We start from the raw sequence: 19,466 nt of genomic DNA, 5'->3' as shown, positions 1-19,466 counted from the left end.
TTGTGTTTGGTGACCCTAGAGGGTTTGAACAGACACTTTCTCTGTGGTGATCAATGTCAGATACCAGAGCAATAGCACTCACAGGAATTTAGTACCAGTCAAAACCTGAATAGGAGATATATGAGCATGGACAGAGACAGAGAGAAAGAACAATTGTTGAAGAGGCTAAGCATGTGTGAGACAGAGGAAGACAGTGAGAAACAGAAAGAGAGAGGGGGGGAGGGGGGTGAAGTGGAAAAGAGGACACTGTGATATTAAAGCAGATATCTTGATTGACAGAAATAAGGAAACCAAATAGAGAGAATGTGAGTGAGAAACTGAGAATCTAGGAGAGTCACTGCAAGTCAATTTCAGAGAGAAAGTGAAGAAGCGAGAGAGAGAAAGAGTACATAAGAAGTCCATTCATCTAATGTGAATGAGAATCTTATATGATATTTGAATCGGTTCTCATCGAAGGCAGAGTAGGAATAATAGGTGTAGTATGTTATGATTATGGAGGGTGCTCCGATTGTGGCCAAATCTATTAAGATTCTGGTGGTTTCCATGGGAAGAGTAAGGCCTGATTTTCTCTGTCATATCCGGCTGAACTGAGATTTACTTATTTTTGTAGACAACTTCCATTAAGCCATGCTGTTGGTCTCATTCTTTTGTGTACCTCGTGCCAATTTCTTTGGATGGTTCTCAAGTGATGTATATACTACTGTATTTTTCGTTATCAGATATTGACTTCGTCCCATCTTAAGAACTTTGTTGCATGGTAACCTCCAGGAATTCGGTGATAGAATTGGGAAAATTATGTCCCCAAACAGTTCCTTGGAGGAAAAATATCTCTGATATGGATTGTGAGGGCAAATTTCTAGAGGACGGAAGGAGTGCTGAGAGAGCCCAAGTGTTCGATAAATTAAGAACTAACAACAATGCATCACAGTCTCCATGATTTGCAAGGAATCCAATAAAGTAGGGGAATGTGCTATTTGCTTTACTTTCAGGGACAGAGTCCCTGTCTCATACCGGACAAGCACGGCTTGGAGAGGAACTGAGTATGGAACATCAGATGAAGTTGGAAGAAGCCTAACATCGCCTGCCCTGATGTCTTCAGTTGAAGCTCTCTTGCCTGAGAATACGTGAAGTGAAAGGTAAGAAACACTTGACTTTCCAAAGGAACTCAAAGTGCTCAGGTGTTGATGGAGCTCGCAGGAGTTCCCAACCTTGAATCATGATCCTTTGGGACCTGGTTCAGGCTCACTGCCTGTGGCTACTCCTGTGATTGGAGATTAGGCCCATTGGTTCATGGTAAAGGATGTGAATGTCTTGAAATCTGTTCGCTCACCAAACCTGATCTATTTTGAGTATACTAAGTGTCATGGCAGGGGGTACACCAGCGTGCTTGGATCGATGATGATTTCCAATAAAACATTCCTTGGAAAGCTGAACAAAATGAGTGAAAACTCAATACCGCCACTGTCATCGTGACTGAGGTCCAGCACCTGGGATCACAAATGTCACTGAGGGACTCACATGGCCTCCATTCACCTTGCGAGACTTGGATCCAGTGAGAGAGCCTTCAGAATGTTCTTTGCTTGCATAAATCACCAGAAATCATGGCCTAAATCAAGGCTTCACCTTTTGCTCTAATGATAACATGCTTTCCAGTTGAGGAGATCATTGTCAGTATCTTGGAAGTTAGCCCTACCAACTCCATCAGCAATAATGTATAGTAGGTTGTGAGGCAAATGTAAGTTTAGCGGGGGCAGCATAGTTCAACAATGTACACTGGAATGTCAGGAAATGTGTTTCTGTCCGTGTCTGAAGCCTTCACATGAATGATAACCCTTCTGTTTCATAAAACAGAGATACATAACGGGAAGGTTACAGGCGACATGTGGAATGAGGCAGTAGCAATTCTCAGGAACTATGGGAATGTGGACTCTTCCTGTGTGAAAACAAAGCTCTGTTTTCTTGAAAGACTGATTGTGGCCATGGCAATTAGGTTGGAAAGAGAGCCTTGGAATTTAAAAGGTTGGCATGTAGCCTTCTTGTCGGAGGATTCTAGAAGTGCATGCTTTCAAATGTCCCAGGATTCATACCACCTTCATGGATGTATGGAGAACACCAATTTTAATCCTAGTTTCTATGTTTATTGTTGGGACAATTTTTGTCAGTCTATCCGGGTAGTTTGCCAGCAGTTCTTATGGATTGACTGTACCAAAATGGTCTGGACATACATCTCCTCCTCTTCTAGGATCTAAGAATGTGAGCATGCAAGTTTGTTTCTTACACACACTCCTTCTAGGAATTTTATATTTTGGTATGGCCGTAGAAGATAGGCATGGAGTGTCTGCGGGATTATCTTTACATATGGTCTTGATGTGGCCTTGCTGAAGGTTAACTTGGCATTCTGGCTATGTGTTTTGGGGCTGATGGTAGTCCTGTTATCTTAGACATTGTTCTTTTCTCCAAGCAAATATCAACAAGAAATTGTGTTTCCATTTGATTATGAAAGTGAGCTGTATGCTTAGGATCATGCTGTTGATAATAACATATATCTCAGTGACTACAGGTTATGCTTGTGTTTGGTGACCCTAGAGGGTTTGAACAGACACTTTCTCTGTGGTGATCAATGTCAGATACCAGAGCAATAGCACTCACAGGAATTTAGTACCAGTCAAAACCTGAATAGGAGATATATGAGCATGGACAGAGACAGAGAGAAAGAAAAATTGTTGAAGAGGCTAAGCATGTGTGAGACAGAGGAAGACAGTGAGACACAGAAAGAGAGAGGGGGGGAGGGAGGTGAAGTGGAAAAGAGGACACTGTGATATTAAAGCAGATATCTTGATTGACAGAAATAAGGAAACCAAATAGAGAGAATGTGAGTGAGAAACTGAGAATCTAGGAGAGTCACTGCAAGTCAATTTCAGAGAGAAAGTGAAGAAGCGAGAGAGAGAAAGAGTACATAAGAAGTCCATTCATCTAATGTGAATGAGAATCTTATATGATATTTGAATCGGTTCTCATCGAAGGCAGAGTAGGAATAATAGGTGTAGTATGTTATGATTATGGAGGGTGCTCCGATTGTGGCCAAATCTATTAAGATTCTGGTGGTTTCCATGGGAAGAGTAAGGCCTGATTTTCTCTGTCATATCCGGCTGAACTGAGATTTACTTATTTTTGTAGACAACTTCCATTAAGCCATGCTGTTGGTCTCATTCTTTTGTGTACCTCGTGCCAATTTCTTTGGATGGTTCTCAAGTGATGTATATACTACTGTATTTTTCGTTATCAGATATTGACTTCGTCCCATCTTAAGAACTTTGTTGCATGGTAACCTCCAGGAATTCGGTGATAGAATTGGGAAAATTATGTCCCCAAACAGTTCCTTGGAGGAAAAATATCTCTGATATGGATTGTGAGGGCAAATTTCTAGAGGACGGAAGGAGTGCTGAGAGAGCCCAAGTGTTCGATAAATTAAGAACTAACAACAATGCATCACAGTCTCCATGATTTGCAAGGAATCCAATAAAGTAGGGGAATGTGCTATTTGCTTTACTTTCAGGGACAGAGTCCCTGTCTCATACCGGACAAGCACGGCTTGGAGAGGAACTGAGTATGGAACATCAGATGAAGTTGGAAGAAGCCTAACATCGCCTGCCCTGATGTCTTCAGTTGAAGCTCTCTTGCCTGAGAATACGTGAAGTGAAAGGTAAGAAACACTTGACTTTCCAAAGGAACTCAAAGTGCTCAGGTGTTGATGGAGCTCGCAGGATGTCCCAACCTTGAATCATGATCCTTTGGGACCTGGTTCAGGCTCACTGCCTGTGGCTACTCCTGTGATTGGAGATTAGGCCCATTGGTTCATGGTAAAGGATGTGAATGTCTTGAAATCTGTTCGCTCACCAAACCTGATCTATTTTGAGTATACTAAGTGTCATGGCAGGGGGTACACCAGCGTGCTTGGATCGATGATGATTTCCAATAAAACATTCCTTGGAAAGCTGAACAAAATGAGTGAAAACTCAATACCGCCACTGTCATCGTGACTGAGGTCCAGCACCTGGGATCACAAATGTCACTGAGGGACTCACATGGCCTCCATTCACCTTGCGAGACTTGGATCCAGTGAGAGAGCCTTCAGAATGTTCTTTGCTTGAATAAATCACCAGAAATCATGGCCTAAATCAAGGCTTCACCTTTTGCTCTAATGATAACATGCTTTCCAGTTGAGGAGATCATTGTCAGTATCTTGGAAGTTAGCCCTACCAACTCCATCAGCAATAATGTATAGTAGGTTGTGAGGCAAATGTAAGTTTAGCGGGGGCAGCATAGTTCAACAATGTACACTGGAATGTCAGGAAATGTGTTTCGGTCCGTGTCTGAAGCCTTCGCATGAATGATAACCCTTCTGTTTCATAAAACAGAGATACATAACGGGAAGGTTACAGGAGACATGTGGAATGAGGCAGTAGCAATTCTCAGGAACTATGGGAATGTGGACTCTTCCTGTGTGAAAACAAAGCTCTGTTTTCTTGAAAGACTGATTGTGGCCATGGCAATTAGGTTGGAAAGAGAGCCTTGGAATTTAAAAGGTTGGCATGTAGCCTTCTTGTCGGTGTATTCTAGAAGTGCATGCTTTCAAATGTCCCAGGATTCATACCACCTTCATGGATGTATGGAGAACACCAATTTTAATCCTAGTTTCTATGTTTATTGTTGGGACAATTTTTGTCAGTCTATCCGGGTAGTTTGCCACTAGTTCTTATGGATTGACTGTACCAAAATGGTCTGGACATACATCTCCTCCTCTTCTAGGGTCTAAGAATGTGAGCATGCAAGTTTGTCTCTTACACACACTCCTTCTAGGAATTTTATATTTTGGTATGGCCGTAGAAGATAGGCATGGAGTGTCTGCGGGATTATCTTTCCTTATGGTCTTGATGTGGCCTTGCTGAAGGTTAACTTGGCATTCTGGCTATGTGTTTTGGGGCTGATGGTAGTCCTGTTATCTTAGACATTGTTCTTTTCTCCAAGCAAATATCAACAAGAAATTGTGTTTCCATTTGATTATGAAAGTGAGCTGTATGTTTAGGATCATGCTGTTGATAATAACATATATCTCAGTGACTACAGGTTATGCTTGTGTTTGGTGACCCTAGAGGGTTTGAACAGACACTTTCTCTGTGGTGATCAATGTCAGATACCAGAGCAATAGCACTCACAGGAATTTAGTACCAGTCAAAACCTGAATAGGAGATATATGAGCATGGACAGAGACAGAGAGAAAGAACAATTGTTGAAGAGGCTAAGCATGTGTGAGACAGAGGAAGACAGTGAGAAACAGAAAGAGAGAGGGGGGGGAGGTGGGGTGAAGTGGAAAAGAGGACACTGTGATATTAAAGCAGATATCTTGATTGACAGAAATAAGGAAACCAAATAGAGAGAATGTGAGTGAGAAACTGAGAAGCTAGGAGAGTCACTGCAAGTCAATTTCAGAGAGAAAGTGAAGAAGCGAGAGAGAGAAAGAGTACATAAGAAGTCCATTCATCTAATGTGAATGAGAATCTTATATGATATTTGTATCGGTTCTCATCGAAGGCAGAGTAGGAATAATAGGTGTAGTATGTTATGATTATGGAGGGTGCTCCGATTGTGGCCAAATCTATTAAGATTCTGGTGGTTTCCATGGGAAGAGTAAGGCCTGATTTTCTCTGTCATATCCGGCTGAACTGAGATTTACTTATTTTTGTAGACAACTTCCATTAAGCCATGCTGTTGGTCTCATTCTTTTGTGTACCTCGTGCCAATTTCTTTGGATGGTTCTCAAGTGATGTATATACTACTGTAGTTTTCGTTATCAGATATTGACTTCGTCCCATCTTAAGAACTTTGTTGCATGGTAACCTCCAGGAATTCGGTGATAGAATTGGGAAAATTATGTCCCCAAACAGTTCCTTGGAGGAAAAATATCTCTGATATGGATTGTGAGGGCAAATTTCTAGAGGACGGAAGGAGTGCTGAGAGAGCCCAAGTGTTCGATAAATTAAGAACTAACAACAATGCATCACAGTCTCCATGATTTGCAAGGAATCCAATAAAGTAGGGGAATGTGCTATTTGCTTTACTTTCAGGGTAGAGTCCCTGTCTCATACCGGACAAGCACGGCTTGGAGAGGAACTGAGTATGGAACATCAGATGAAGTTGGAAGAAGCCTAACATCGCCTGCCCTGATGTCATCAGTTGAAGCTCTCTTGCCTGAGAATACGTGAAGTGAAAGGTAAGAAACACTTGACTTTCCAAAGGAACTCAAAGTGCTCAGGTGTTGATGGAGCTCGCAGGAGTTCCCAACCTTGAATCATGATCCTTTGGGACCTGGTTCAGGCTCACTGCCTGTGGCTACTCCTGTGATTGGAGATTAGGCCCATTGGTTCGTGGTAAAGGATGTGAATATCTTGAATTCTGTTCGCTCACCAAACCTGATCTATTTTGAGTATACTAAGTGTCATGGCAGGGGGTACACCAGCGTGCTTGGATCGATGATGATTTCCAATAAAACATTCCTTGGAAAGCTGAACAAAATGAGTGAAAACTCAATACCGCCACTGTCATCGTGACTGAGGTCCAGCACCTGGGATCACAAATGTCACTGAGGGACTCACATGGCCTCCATTCACCTTGCGAGACTTGGATCCAGTGAGAGAGCCTTCAGAATGTTCTTTGCTTGCATAAATCACCAGAAATCATGGCCTAAATCAAGGCTTCACCTTTTGCTCTAATGATAACATGCTTTCCGGTTGAGGAGATCATTGTCAGTATCTTGGAAGTTAGCCCTACCAACTCCATCAGCAATAATGTATAGTAGGTTGTGAGGCAAATGTAAGTTTAGCGGGGGCAGCATAGTTCAACAATGTACACTGGAAGGTCAGGAAATGTGTTTCTGTCCGTGTCTGAAGCCTTCACATGAATGATAACCCTTCTGTTTCATAAAACAGAGATACATAACGGGAAGGTTACAGGCGACATGTGGAATGAGGCAGTAGCAATTCTCAGGAACTATGGGATTGTGGACTCTTCCTGTGTGAAAACAAAGCTCTGTTTTCTTGAAAGACTGATTGTGGCCATGGCAATTAGGTTGGAAAGAGAGCCTTGGAATTTAAAAGGTTGGCATGTAGCCTTCTTGTCGGTTTATTCTAGAAGTGCATGCTTTCAAATGTCCCAGGATTCATACCACCTTCATGGATGTATGGAGAACACCAATTTTAATCCTAGTTTCTATGTTTATTGTTGGGACAATTTTTGTCAGTCTATCCGGGTAGTTTGCCAGCAGTTCTTATGGATTGACTGTACCAAAATGGTCTGGACATACATCTCCTCCTCTTCTAGGATCTAAGAATGTGAGCATGCAAGTTTGTTTCTTACACACACTCCTTCTAGGAATTTTATATTTTGGTATGGCCGTAGAAGATAGGCATGGAGTGTCTGCGGGATTATCTTTACATATGGTCTTGATGTGGCCTTGCTGAAGGTTAACTTGGCATTCTGGCTATGTGTTTTGGGGCTGATGGTAGTCCTGTTATCTTAGACATTGTTCTTTTCTCCAAGCAAATATCAACAAGAAATTGTGTTTCCATTTGATTATGAAAGTGAGCTGTATGCTTAGGATCATGCTGTTGATAATAACATATATCTCAGTGACTACAGGTTATGCTTGTGTTTGGTGACCCTAGAGGGTTTGAACAGACACTTTCTCTGTGGTGATCAATGTCAGATACCAGAGCAATAGCACTCACAGGAATTTAGTACCAGTCAAAACCTGAATAGGAGATATATGAGCATGGACAGAGACAGAGAGAAAGAACAATTGTTGAAGAGGCTAAGCATGTGTGAGACAGAGGAAGACAGTGAGAAACAGAAAGAGAGAGGGGGGGGAGGAGGGTGAAGTGGAAAAGAGGACACTGTGATATTAAAGCAGTTATCTTGATTGACAGAAATAAGGAAACCAAATAGAGAGAATGTGAGTGAGAAACTGAGAATCTAGGAGAGTCACTGCAAGTCAATTTCAGAGAGAAAGTGAAGAAGCGAGAGAGAGAAAGAGTACATAAGAAGTCCATTCATCTAATGTGAATGAGAATCTTATATGATATTTGAATCGGTTCTCATCGAAGGCAGAGTAGGAATAATAGGTGTAGTATGTTATGATTATGGAGGGTGCTCCGATTGTGGCCAAATCTATTAAGATTCTGGTGGTTTCCATGGGAAGAGTAAGGCCTGATTTTCTCTGTCATATCCGGCTGAACTGAGATTTACTTATTTTTGTAGACAACTTCCATTAAGCCATGCTGTTGGTCTCATTCTTTTGTGTACCTCGTGCCAATTTCTTTGGATGGTTCTCAAGTGATGAATATACTACTGTAGTTTTCGTTATCAGATATTGACTTCGTCCCATCTTAAGAACTTTGTTGCATGGTAACCTCCAGGAATTCGGTGATAGAATTGGGAAAATTATGTCCCCAAACAGTTCCTTGGAGGAAAAATATCTCTGATATGGATTGTGAGGGCAAATTTCTAGAGGACGGAAGGAGTGCTGAGAGAGCCCAAGTGTTCGATAAATTAAGAACTAACAACAATGCATCACAGTCTCCATGATTTGCAAGGAATCCAATAAAGTAGGGGAATGTGCTATTTGCTTTACTTTCAGGGACAGAGTCCCTGTCTCATACCGGACAAGCACGGCTTGGAGAGGAACTGAGTATGGAACATCAGATGAAGTTGGAAGAAGCCTAACATCGCCTGCCCTGATGTCATCAGTTGAAGCTCTCTTGCCTGAGAATACGTGAAGTGACAGGTAAGAAACACTTGACTTTCCAAAGGAACTCAAAGTGCTCAGGTGTTGATGGAGCTCGCAGGAGTTCCCAACCTTGAATCATGATCCTTTGGGACCTGGTTCAGGCTCACTGCCTGTGGCTACTCCTGTGATTGGAGATTAGGCCCATTGGTTCGTGGTAAAGTATGTGAATGTCTTGAATTCTGTTCGCTCACCAAACCTGATCTATTTTGAGTATACTAAGTGTCATGGCAGGGGGTACACCAGCGTGCTTGGATCGATGATGATTTCCAATAAAACATTCCTTGGAAAGCTGAACAAAATGAGTGAAAACTCAATACCGCCACTGTCATCGTGACTGAGGTCCAGCACCTGGGATCACAAATGTCACTGAGGGACTCACATGGCCTCCATTCACCTTGCGAGACTTGGATCCAGTGAGAGAGCCTTCAGAATGTTCTTTGCTTGCATAAATCACCAGAAATCATGGCCTAAATCAAGGCTTCACCTTTTGCTCTAATGATAACATGCTTTCCGGTTGAGGAGATCATTGTCAGTATCTTGGAAGTTAGCCCTACCAACTCCATCAGCAATAATGTATAGTAGGTTGTGAGGCAAATGTAAGTTTAGCGGGGGCAGCATAGTTCAACAATGTACACTGGAATGTCAGGAAATGTGTTTCTGTCCGTGTCTGAAGCCTTCGCATGAATGATAACCCTTCTGTTTCATAAAACAGAGATACATAACGGGAAGGTTACAGGCGACATGTGGAATGAGGCAGTAGCAATTCTCAGGAACTATGGGAATGTGGACTCTTCCTGTGTGAAAACAAAGCTCTGTTTTCTTGAAAGACTGATTGTGGCCATGGCAATTAGGTTGGAAAGAGAGCCTTAGAATTTAAAAGGTTGGCATGTAGCCTTCTTGTCAGTGGATTCTAGAAGTGCATGCTTTCAAATGTCCCAGGATTCATACCACCTTCATGGATGTATGGAGAACACCAATTTTAATCCTAGTTTCTATGTTTATTGTTGGGACATTTTTTGTCAGTCTATCCGGGTAGTTTGCCACTAGTTCTTATGGATTGACTGTACCAAAATGGTCTGGACATACATCTCCTCCTCTTCTAGGATCTAAGAATGTGAGCATGCAAGTTTGTCTCTTACACACACTCCTTCTAGGAATTTTATATTTTGGTATGGCCGTAGAAGATAGGCATGGAGTGTCTGCGGGATTATCTTTCCTTATGGTCTTGATGAGGCCTTGCTGAAGGTTAACTTGGCATTCTGGCTATGTGTTTTGGGGCTGATGGTAGTCCTGATATCTTAGACATTATTCTTTTCTCCAAGCAAATATCAACAAGAAATTGTGTTTCCATTTGATTATGAAAGTGAGCTGTATGCTTAGGATCATGCTGTTGATAATAACATATATCTCAGGGACTACAGGTTATGCTTGTGTTTGGTGACCTGAGAGGGTTTGAACAGACACTTTCTCTGTGGTGATCAATGTCAGATACCGCAGCAATAGCACTCACAGGAATTTAGTACCAGTCAAAACCTGAATAGGAGATATATGAGCATGGTCAGAGACAGAGAGAAAGAACAATTGTTGAAGAGGCTAAGCATGTGTGAGACAGAGGAAGACAGTGAGAGACAGAAAGAGAGAGGGGTGGGAGAGGGGGGGTGAAGTGGAAAAGAGGACACTGTGATATTAAAGCAGATATCTTGATTGAGAGTAATAAGGAAACCAAATAGAGAGAATGTGAGTGAGAAACTGAGAAGCTAGGAGAGTCACTGCAAGTCAATTTCAGAGAGAAAGTGAAGAAGCGAGAGAGAGAAAGAATACATAAGAAGTCCATTCATCTAATGTGGATGAGAACCTTATATGATATTTGAATCGGTTCTCATCGAAGGCAGAGTAGGAATAATAGGTGTAGTATGTTATGATTATGGAGGGTGCTCCGATTGTGGCCAAAGCTATTAAGATTCTGGTGGTTTCCATGGGAAGAGTAAGGCCTGATTTTCTCTGTCATATCCGGCTGAACTGAGATTTACTTATTTTTGTAGACAACTTCCATTAAGCCATGTTGTTGGTCTCATTCTTTTGTGTACCTCGTGCCAATTTCTTTGGATGGTTCTCAAGTGATGTATATACTACTGTAGTTTTCGTTATCAGATATTGACTTCGTCCCATCTTAAGAACTTTGTTGCATGGTAACCTCCAGGAATTCGGTGATAGAATTGGGAAAATTATGTCCCCAAACAGTTCCTTGGAGGAAAAATATCTCTGATATGGATTGTGAGGGCAAATTTCTAGAGGACGGAAGGAGTGCTGAGAGAGCCCAAGTGTTCGATAAATTAAGAACTAACAACAATGCATCACAGTCTCCATGATTTGCAAGGAATCCAATAAAGTGGGGGAATGTGCTATTTGCTTTACTTTCAGGGACAGAGTCCCTGTCTCATACCGGACAAGCACGGCTTGGAGAGGAACTGAGTATGGAACATCAGATGAAGTTGGAAGAAGCCTAACATCGCCTGCCCTGAAGTCCTCAGTTGAAGCTCTCTTGCCTGAGGATACCTGAAGTGAAAGGTAAGAAACACTTGACTTTCCAAAGGAACTCAAAGTGCTCAGGTGTTGATGGAGCTCGCAGGAGTTCCCAACCTTGAATCATGATCCTTTGGGACCTGGTTCAGGCTCACTGCCTGTGGCTACTCCTGTGATTGGAGAATAGGCCCATTGGTTCGTGGTAAAGGATGTGAATATCTTGAATTCTGTTCGCTCACCAAACCTGATCTATTTTGAGTATACTAAGTGTCATGGCAGGGGGTACACCAGCGTGCTTGGATCGATGATGATTTCCAATAAAACATTCCTTGGAAAGCTGAACAAAATGAGTGAAAACTCAATACCGCCACTGTCATCGTGACTGAGGTCCAGCACCTGGGATCACAAATGTCACTGAGGGACTCACATGGCCTCCATTCACCTTGCGAGACTTGGATCCAGTGAGAGAGCCTTCAGAATGTTCTTTGCTTGCCTAAATCACCAGAAATCATGGCCTAAATCAAGGCTTCACCTTTTGCTCTAATGATAACATGCTTTCCGGTTGAGGAGATCATTGTCAGTATCTTGGAAGTTAGCCCTACCAACTCCATCAGCAATAATGTATAGTAGGTTGTGAGGCAAATGTAAGTTTAGCGGGGGCAGCATAGTTCAACAATGTACACTGGAATGTCAGGAAATGTGTTTCTGTCCGTGTCTGAAGCCTTCGCATGAATGATAACCCTTCTGTTTCATAAAACAGAGATACATAACGGGAAGGTTACAGGCGATATGTGGAATGAGGCAGTAGCAATTCTCAGGAACTATGGGAATGTGGACTCTTCCTGTGTGAAAACAAAGCTCTGTTTTCTTGAAAGACTGATTGTGGCCATGGCAATTAGGTTGGAAAGAGAGCCTTGGAATTTAAAAGGTTGGCATGTAGCCTTCTTGTCGGAGGATTCTAGAAGTGCCTGCTTTCAAATGTCCAAGGATTCATACCACCTTCATGGATGTATGGAGAACACCCATTTTAATCCTAGTTTCTATGTTTATTGTTGGGACATTTTTTGTCAGTCTATCCGGGTAGTTTGCCACTAGTTCTTATGGATTGACTGTACCAAAATGGTCTGGACATACATCTCCTCCTCTTCTAGGATCTAAGAATGTGAGCATGCAAGTTTGTTTCTTACACACACTCCTTCTAGGAATTTTATATTTTGGTATGGCCGTAGAAGATAGGCATGGAGTGTCTGCAGGATTATCTTTCCTTATGGTCTTGATGAGGCCTTGCTGAAGGTTAACTTGGCATTCTGGCTCTGTGTTTTGGGGCTGATGGTAGTCCTGATATCTTAGACATTGTTCTTTTCTCCAAGCAAATATCAACAAGAAATTGTGTTTCCATTTGATTATGAAAGTGAGCTGTATGCTTAGGATCATGCTGTTGATAATAACATATATCTCAGGGACTACAGGTTATGCTTGTGTTTGGTGACCTGAGAGGGTTTGAACAGACACTTTCTCTGTGGTGATCAATGTCAGATACCGCAGCAATAGCACTCACAGGAATTTAGTACCAGTCAAAACCTGAATAGGAGATATATGAGCATGGTCAGAGACAGAGAGGAAGAACAATTGTTGAAGAGGCTAAGCATGTGTGAGACAGAGGAAGACAGTGAGAGACAGAAAGAGAGAGGGGTGGGAGAGGGGGGGTGAAGTGGAAAAGAGGACACTGTGATATTAAAGCAGATATCTTGATTGAGAGTAATAAGGAAACCAAATAGAGAGAATGTGAGTGAGAAACTGAGAAGCTAGGAGAGTCACTGCAAGTCAATTTCAGAGAGAAAGTGAAGAAGCGAGAGAGAGAAAGAGTACATAAGAAGTCCATTCATCTAATGTGGATGAGAACCTTATATGATATTTGAATCGGTTCTCATCGAAGGCAGAGTAGGAATAATAGGTGTAGTATGTTATGATTATGGAGGGTGCTCCGATTGTGGCCAAAGCTATTAAGATTCTGGTGGTTTCCATGGGAAGAGTAAGGCCTGATTTTCTCTGTCATATCCGGCTGAACTGAGATTTACTTATTTTTGTAGACAACTTCCATTAAGCCATGTTGTTGGTCTCATTCTTTTGTGTACCTCGTGCCAATTTCTTTGGATGGTTCTCAAGTGATGTATATACTACTGTAGTTTTCGTTATCAGATATTGACTTCGTCCCATCTTAAGAACTTTGTTGCATGGTAACCTCCAGGAATTCGGTGATAGAATTGGGAAAATTATGTCCCCAAACAGTTCCTTGGAGGAAAAATATCTCTGATATGGATTGTGAGGGCAAATTTCTAGAGGACGGAAGGAGTGCTGAGAGAGCCCAAGTGTTCGATAAATTAAGAACTAACAACAATGCATCACAGTCTCCATGATTTGCAAGGAATCCAATAAAGTGGGGGAATGTGCTATTTGCTTTACTTTCAGGGACAGAGTCCCTGTCTCATACCGGACAAGCACGGCTTGGAGAGGAACTGAGTATGGAACATCAGATGAAGTTGGAAGAAGCCTAACATCGCCTGCCCTGAAGTCCTCAGTTGAAGCTCTCTTGCCTGAGGATACCTGAAGTGAAAGGTAAGAAACACTTGACTTTCCAAAGGAACTCAAAGTGCTCAGGTGTTGATGGAGCTCGCAGGAGTTCCCAACCTTGAATCATGATCCTTTGGGACCTGGTTCAGGCTCACTGCCTGTGGCTACTCCTGTGATTGGAGAATAGGCCCATTGGTTCGTGGTAAAGGATGTGAATGTCTTGAATTCTGTTCGCTCACCAAACCTGATCTATTTTGAGTATACTAAGTGTCATGGCAGGGGGTACACCAGCGTGCTTGGATCGATGATGATTTCCAATAAAACATTCCTTGGAAAGCTGAACAAAATGAGTGAAAACTCAATACCGCCACTGTCATCGTGACTGAGGTCCAGCACCTGGGATCACAAATGTCACTGAGGGACTCACATGGCCTCCATTCACCTTGCGAGACTTGGATCCAGTGAGAGAGCCTTCAGAATGTTCTTTGCTTGCCTAAATCACCAGAAATCATGGCCTAAATCAAGGCTTCACCTTTTGCTCTAATGATAACATGCTTTCCGGTTGAGGAGATCATTGTCAGTATCTTGGAAGTTAGCCCTACCAACTCCATCAGCAATAATGTATAGTAGGTTGTGAGGCAAATGTAAGTTTAGCGGGGGCAGCATAGTTCAACAATGTACACTGGAATGTCAGGAAATTTGTTTCTGTCCGTGTCTGAATCCTTCGCATGAATGATAACCCTTCTGTTTCATAAAACAGAGATACATAACGGGAAGGTTACAGGCGACATGTGGAATGAGGCAGTAGCAATTCTCAGGAACTATGGGAATGTGGACTCTTCCTGTGTGAAAACAAAGCTCTGTTTTCTTGAAAGACTGATTGTGGCCATGGCAATTAGGTTGGAAAGAGAGCCTTGGAATTTAAAAGGTTGGCATGTAGCCTTCTTGTCGGTGTATTCTAGAAGTGCATGCTTTCAAATGTCCCAGGATTCATACCACCTTCATGGATGTATGGAGAACACCCATTTTAATCCTAGTTTCTATGTTTATTGTTGGGACATTTTTTGTCAGTCTATCCGGGTAGTTTGCCACTAGTTCTTATGGATTGACTGTACCAAAATGGTCTGGACATACATCTCCTCCTCTTCTAGGATCTAAGAATGTGAGCATGCAAGTTTGTTTCTTACACACACTCCTTCTAGGAATTTTATATTTTGGTATGGCCGTAGAAGATAGGCATGGAGTGTCTGCGGGATTATCATTCCTTATGGTCTTGATGTGGCCTTGCTGAAGGTTAACTTGGCATTCTGGCTATGTGTTTTGGGGCTGATGGTAGTCCTGATATCTTAGACATTGTTCTTTTCTCCAAGCAAATATCAACAAGAAATTGTGTTTCCATTTGATTATGAAAGTGAGCTGTATGCTTAGGATCATGCTGTTGATAATAACATATATCTCAGTGCCTACAGGTTATGCTTGTGTTTGGTGACCCTAGAGGGATTGAACAGACACTTTCTCTGTGGTGATCAATGTCAGATACCACAGCAATAGCACTCACAGGAATTTAGTACCAGTCAAAACCTGAATAGGAGATATATGAGCATGGACAGAGATAGAGAGAAAGAACAATTGTTGAAGAGGCTAAGCATGTGTGAGACAGAGGAAGACAGTGAGAGACAGAAAGAGAGAGGGGTGGGAGAGGGGGGGTGAAGTGGAAAAGAGGACACTGTGATATTAAAGCAGATATCTTGATTGAGAGAAATAAGGAAACCAAATAGAGAGAATGTGAGTGAGAAACTGAGAAGCTAGGAGAGTCACTGCAAGTCAATTTCAGAGAGAAAGTGAAGAAGCGAGATAGAGAAAGAGTACATAAGAAGTCCATTCATCTAATGTGGATGAGAATCTTATATGATATTTGAATCGGTTCTCATCGAAGGCAGAGTAGGAATAATAGGTGTAGTATGTTATGATTATGGAGGGTGCTCCGATTGTGGCCAAAGCTATTAAGATTCTGGTGGTTTCCATGGGAAGAGTAAGGCCTGATTTTCTCTGTCATATCCGGCTGAACTGAGATTTACTTATTTTTGTAGACAACTTCCATTAAGCCATGTTGTTGGTCTCATTCTTTTGTGTACCTCGTGCCAATTTCTTTGGATGGTTCTCAAGTGATGTATATACTACTGTAGTTTTCGTTATCAGATATTGACTTCGTCCCATCTTAAGAACTTTGTTGCATGGTAACCTCCAGGAATTCGGTGATAGAATTGGGAAAATTATGTCCCCAAACAGTTCCTTGGAGGAAAAATATCTCTGATATGGATTGTGAGGGCAAATTTCTAGAGGACGGAAGGAGTGCTGAGAGAGCCCAAGTGTTCGATAAATTAAGAACTAACAACAATGCATCACAGTCTCCATGATTTGCAAGGAATCCAATAAAGTGGGGGAATGTGCTATTTGCTTTACTTTCAGCGACAGAGTCCCTGTCTCATACCGGACAAGCACGGCTTGGAGAGGAACTGAGTATGGAACATCAGATGAAGTTGGAAGAAGCCTAACATCGCCTGCCCAGAAGTCCTCAGTTGAAGCTCTCTTGCCTGAGGATACCTGAAGTGAAAGGTAAGAAACACTTGACTTTCCAAAGGAACTCAAAGTACTCAGGTGTTGATGGAGCTCGCAGGAGTTCCCAACCTTGAATCATGATCCTTTGGGACCTGGTTCAGGCTCACTGCCTGTGGCTACTCCTGTGATTGGAGAATAGGCCCATTGGTTCGTGGTAAAGGATGTGAATGTCTTGAATTCTGTTCGCTCACCAAACCTGATCTCTTTTGAGTATACTAAGTGTCATGGCAGGGGGTACACCAGCGTGCTTGGATCGATGATGATTTCCAATAAAACATTCCTTGGAAAGCTGAACAAAATGAGTGAAAACTCAATACCGCCACTGTCATCGTGACTGAGGTCCAGCACCTGGGATCACAAATGTCACTGAGGGACTCACATGGCCTCCATTCACCTTGCGAGACTTGGATCCAGTGAGAGAGCCTTCAGAATGTTCTTTGCTTGCCTAAATCACCAGAAATCATGGCCTAAATCAAGGCTTCACCTTTTGCTCTAATGATAACATGCTTTCCGGTTGAGGAGATCATTGTCAGTATCTTGGAAGTTAGCCCTACCAACTCCATCAGCAATAATGTATAGTAGGTTGTGAGGCAAATGTAAGTTTAGCGGGGGCAGCATAGTTCAACAATGTACACTGGAATGTCAGGAAATGTGTTTCTGTCCGTGTCTGAATCCTTCGCATGAATGATAACCTTTCTGTTTCATAAAACAGAGATACATAACGGGAAGGTTACAGGCGACATGTGGAATGAGGCAGTAGCAATTCTCAGGAACTATGGGAATTGGACTCTTCCTGTGTGAATACAAAGCTCTGTTTTCTTGAAAGACTGATTGTGGCCATGGCAATTAGGTTGGAAAGAGAGCCTTGGAATTTAAAAGGTTGGCATGTAGCCTTCTTGTCGGTGTATTCTAGAAGTGCATGCTTTCAAATGTCCCAGGATTCATACCACCTTCATGGATGTATGGAGAACACCAATTTTAATCCTAGTTTCTATGTTTATTGTTGGGACATTTTTTGTCAGTCTATCCGGGTAGTTTGCCACTAGTTCTTATGGATTGACTGTACCAAAATGGTCTGGACATACATCTCCTCCTCTTCTAGGATCTAAGAATGTGAGCATGCAAGTTTGTCTCTTACACACACTCCTTCTAGAATTTTATATTTTGGTATGGCCGTAGAAGATAGGCATGGAGTGTCTGCGGGATTATCTTTCCTTATGGTCTTGATGTGGCCTTGCTGAAGGTTAACTTGGCATTCTGGCTATGTGTTTTGGGGCTGATGGTAGTCCTGATATCTTAGACATTGTTCTTTTCTCCAAGCAAATATCAACAAGAAATTGTGTTTCCATTTGATTATGAAAGTGAGCTGTATGCTTAGGATCATGCTGTTGATAATAACATATATCTCAGGGACTACAGGTTATGCTTGTGTTTGGTGACCTGAGAGGGTTTGAACAGACACTTTCTCTGTGGTGATCAATGTCAGATACCGCAGCAATAGCACTCACAGGAATTTAGTACCAGTCAAAACCTGAATAGGAGATATATGAGCATGGTCAGAGACAGAGAGAAAGAACAATTGTTGAAGAGGCTAAGCATGTGTGAGACAGAGGAAGACGGTGAGAGACAGAAAGAGAGAGGGGTGGGAGAGGGGGGGTGAAGTGCAAAAGAGGACACTGTGATATTAAAGCAGATATCTTGATTGAGAGAAATAAGGAAACCAAATAGAGAGAATGTGAGTGAGAAACTGAGAAGCTAGGAGAGTCACTGCAAGTCAATTTCAGAGAGAAAGTGAAGAAGCGAGAGAGAGAAAGAGTACATAAGAAGTCCATTCATCTAATGTGGATGAGAATCTTATATGATATTTGAATCGGTTCTCATCGAAGGCAGAGTAGGAATAATAGGTGTAGTATGTTATGATTATGGAGGGTGCTCCGATTGTGGCCAAAGCTATTAAGATTCTGTGGTTTCCATGGGAAGAGTAAGGCCTGATTTTCTCTGTCATATCCGGCTGAACTGAGATTTACTTATTTTTGTAGACAACTTCCATTAAGCCATGTTGTTGGTCTCATTCTTTTGTGTACCTCGTGCCAATTTCTTTGGATGGTTCTCAAGTGATGTATATACTACTGTAGTTTTCGTTATCAGATATTGACTTCGTCCCATCTTAAGAACTTTGTTGCATGGTAACCTCCAGGAATTCGGTGATAGAATTGGGAAAATTATGTCCCCAAACAGTTCCTTGGAGGAAAAATATCTCTGATATGGATTGTGAGGGCAAATTTCTAGAGGACGGAAGGAGTGCTGAGAGAGCCCAAGTGTTCGATAAATTAAGAACTAACAACAATGCATCACAGTCTCCATGATTTGCAAGGAATCCAATAAAGTGGGGGAATGTGCTATTTGCTTTACTTTCAGGGACAGAGTCCCTGTCTCATACCGGACAAGCACGGCTTGGAGAGGAACTGAGTATGGAACATCAGATGAAGTTGGAAGAAGCCTAACATCGCCTGCCCTGAAGTCCTCAGTTGAAGCTCTCTTGCCTGAGGATACCTGAAGTGAAATGTAAGAAACACTTGACTTTCCAAAGGAACTCAAAGTACTCAGGTGTTGATGGAGCTCGCAGGAGTTCCCAACCTTGAATCATGATCCTTTGGGACCTGGTTCAGGCTCACTGCCTGTGGCTACTCCTGTGATTGGAGAATAGGCCCATTGGTTCGTGGTAAAGGATGTGAATGTCTTGAATTCTGTTCGCTCACCAAACCTGATCTATTTTGAGTATACTAAGTGTCATGGCAGGGGGTACACCAGCGTGCTTGGATCGATGATGATTTCCAATAAAACATTCCTTGGAAAGCTGAACAAAATGAGTGAAAACTCAATACCGCCACTGTCATCGTGACTGAGGTCC

General features: G+C 42.2%; 8 non-coding genes across 8 annotated transcripts; all 8 read left to right on the top strand.

Moving 5' to 3' along the window:
- The first annotated feature begins 1,389 nt into the window (after positions 1–1,389).
- On the top strand, positions 1,390–1,482 carry LOC148007589 (small nucleolar RNA SNORD116). The gene has a single exon (XR_015655500.1). It is a non-coding gene; the product is annotated as a small nucleolar RNA SNORD116 (small nucleolar RNA).
- A 2,474-nt stretch (positions 1,483–3,956) lies between these two features.
- On the top strand, positions 3,957–4,049 carry LOC148007588 (small nucleolar RNA SNORD116). The gene has a single exon (XR_015655497.1). It is a non-coding gene; the product is annotated as a small nucleolar RNA SNORD116 (small nucleolar RNA).
- A 2,475-nt stretch (positions 4,050–6,524) lies between these two features.
- LOC148007587 (small nucleolar RNA SNORD116) lies at positions 6,525–6,617 on the top strand. Its single transcript, XR_015655496.1, has one exon. It is a non-coding gene; the product is annotated as a small nucleolar RNA SNORD116 (small nucleolar RNA).
- A 2,475-nt stretch (positions 6,618–9,092) lies between these two features.
- LOC148007586 (small nucleolar RNA SNORD116) lies at positions 9,093–9,185 on the top strand. The gene has a single exon (XR_015655491.1). It is a non-coding gene; the product is annotated as a small nucleolar RNA SNORD116 (small nucleolar RNA).
- A 2,478-nt stretch (positions 9,186–11,663) lies between these two features.
- LOC148007585 (small nucleolar RNA SNORD116) lies at positions 11,664–11,756 on the top strand. Its single transcript, XR_015655490.1, has one exon. It is a non-coding gene; the product is annotated as a small nucleolar RNA SNORD116 (small nucleolar RNA).
- A 2,478-nt stretch (positions 11,757–14,234) lies between these two features.
- Positions 14,235–14,327, top strand: LOC148007584 (small nucleolar RNA SNORD116). Its single transcript, XR_015655489.1, has one exon. It is a non-coding gene; the product is annotated as a small nucleolar RNA SNORD116 (small nucleolar RNA).
- A 2,478-nt stretch (positions 14,328–16,805) lies between these two features.
- LOC148007583 (small nucleolar RNA SNORD116) lies at positions 16,806–16,898 on the top strand. Its single transcript, XR_015655488.1, has one exon. It is a non-coding gene; the product is annotated as a small nucleolar RNA SNORD116 (small nucleolar RNA).
- Positions 16,899–19,373: 2,475 nt separating this feature from the next.
- Positions 19,374–19,466, top strand: LOC148007582 (small nucleolar RNA SNORD116). The gene has a single exon (XR_015655487.1). It is a non-coding gene; the product is annotated as a small nucleolar RNA SNORD116 (small nucleolar RNA).

This window comes from Rattus norvegicus, chromosome 1 (genome assembly GCF_021556685.1).
Source record: "Rattus norvegicus strain SHRSP/BbbUtx chromosome 1, alternate assembly SHRSP_T2T, whole genome shotgun sequence".
Lineage (NCBI taxonomy): Eukaryota > Metazoa > Chordata > Mammalia > Rodentia > Muridae > Rattus > Rattus norvegicus.
This window is presented reverse-complemented; position numbering and strand designations above follow the sequence as displayed.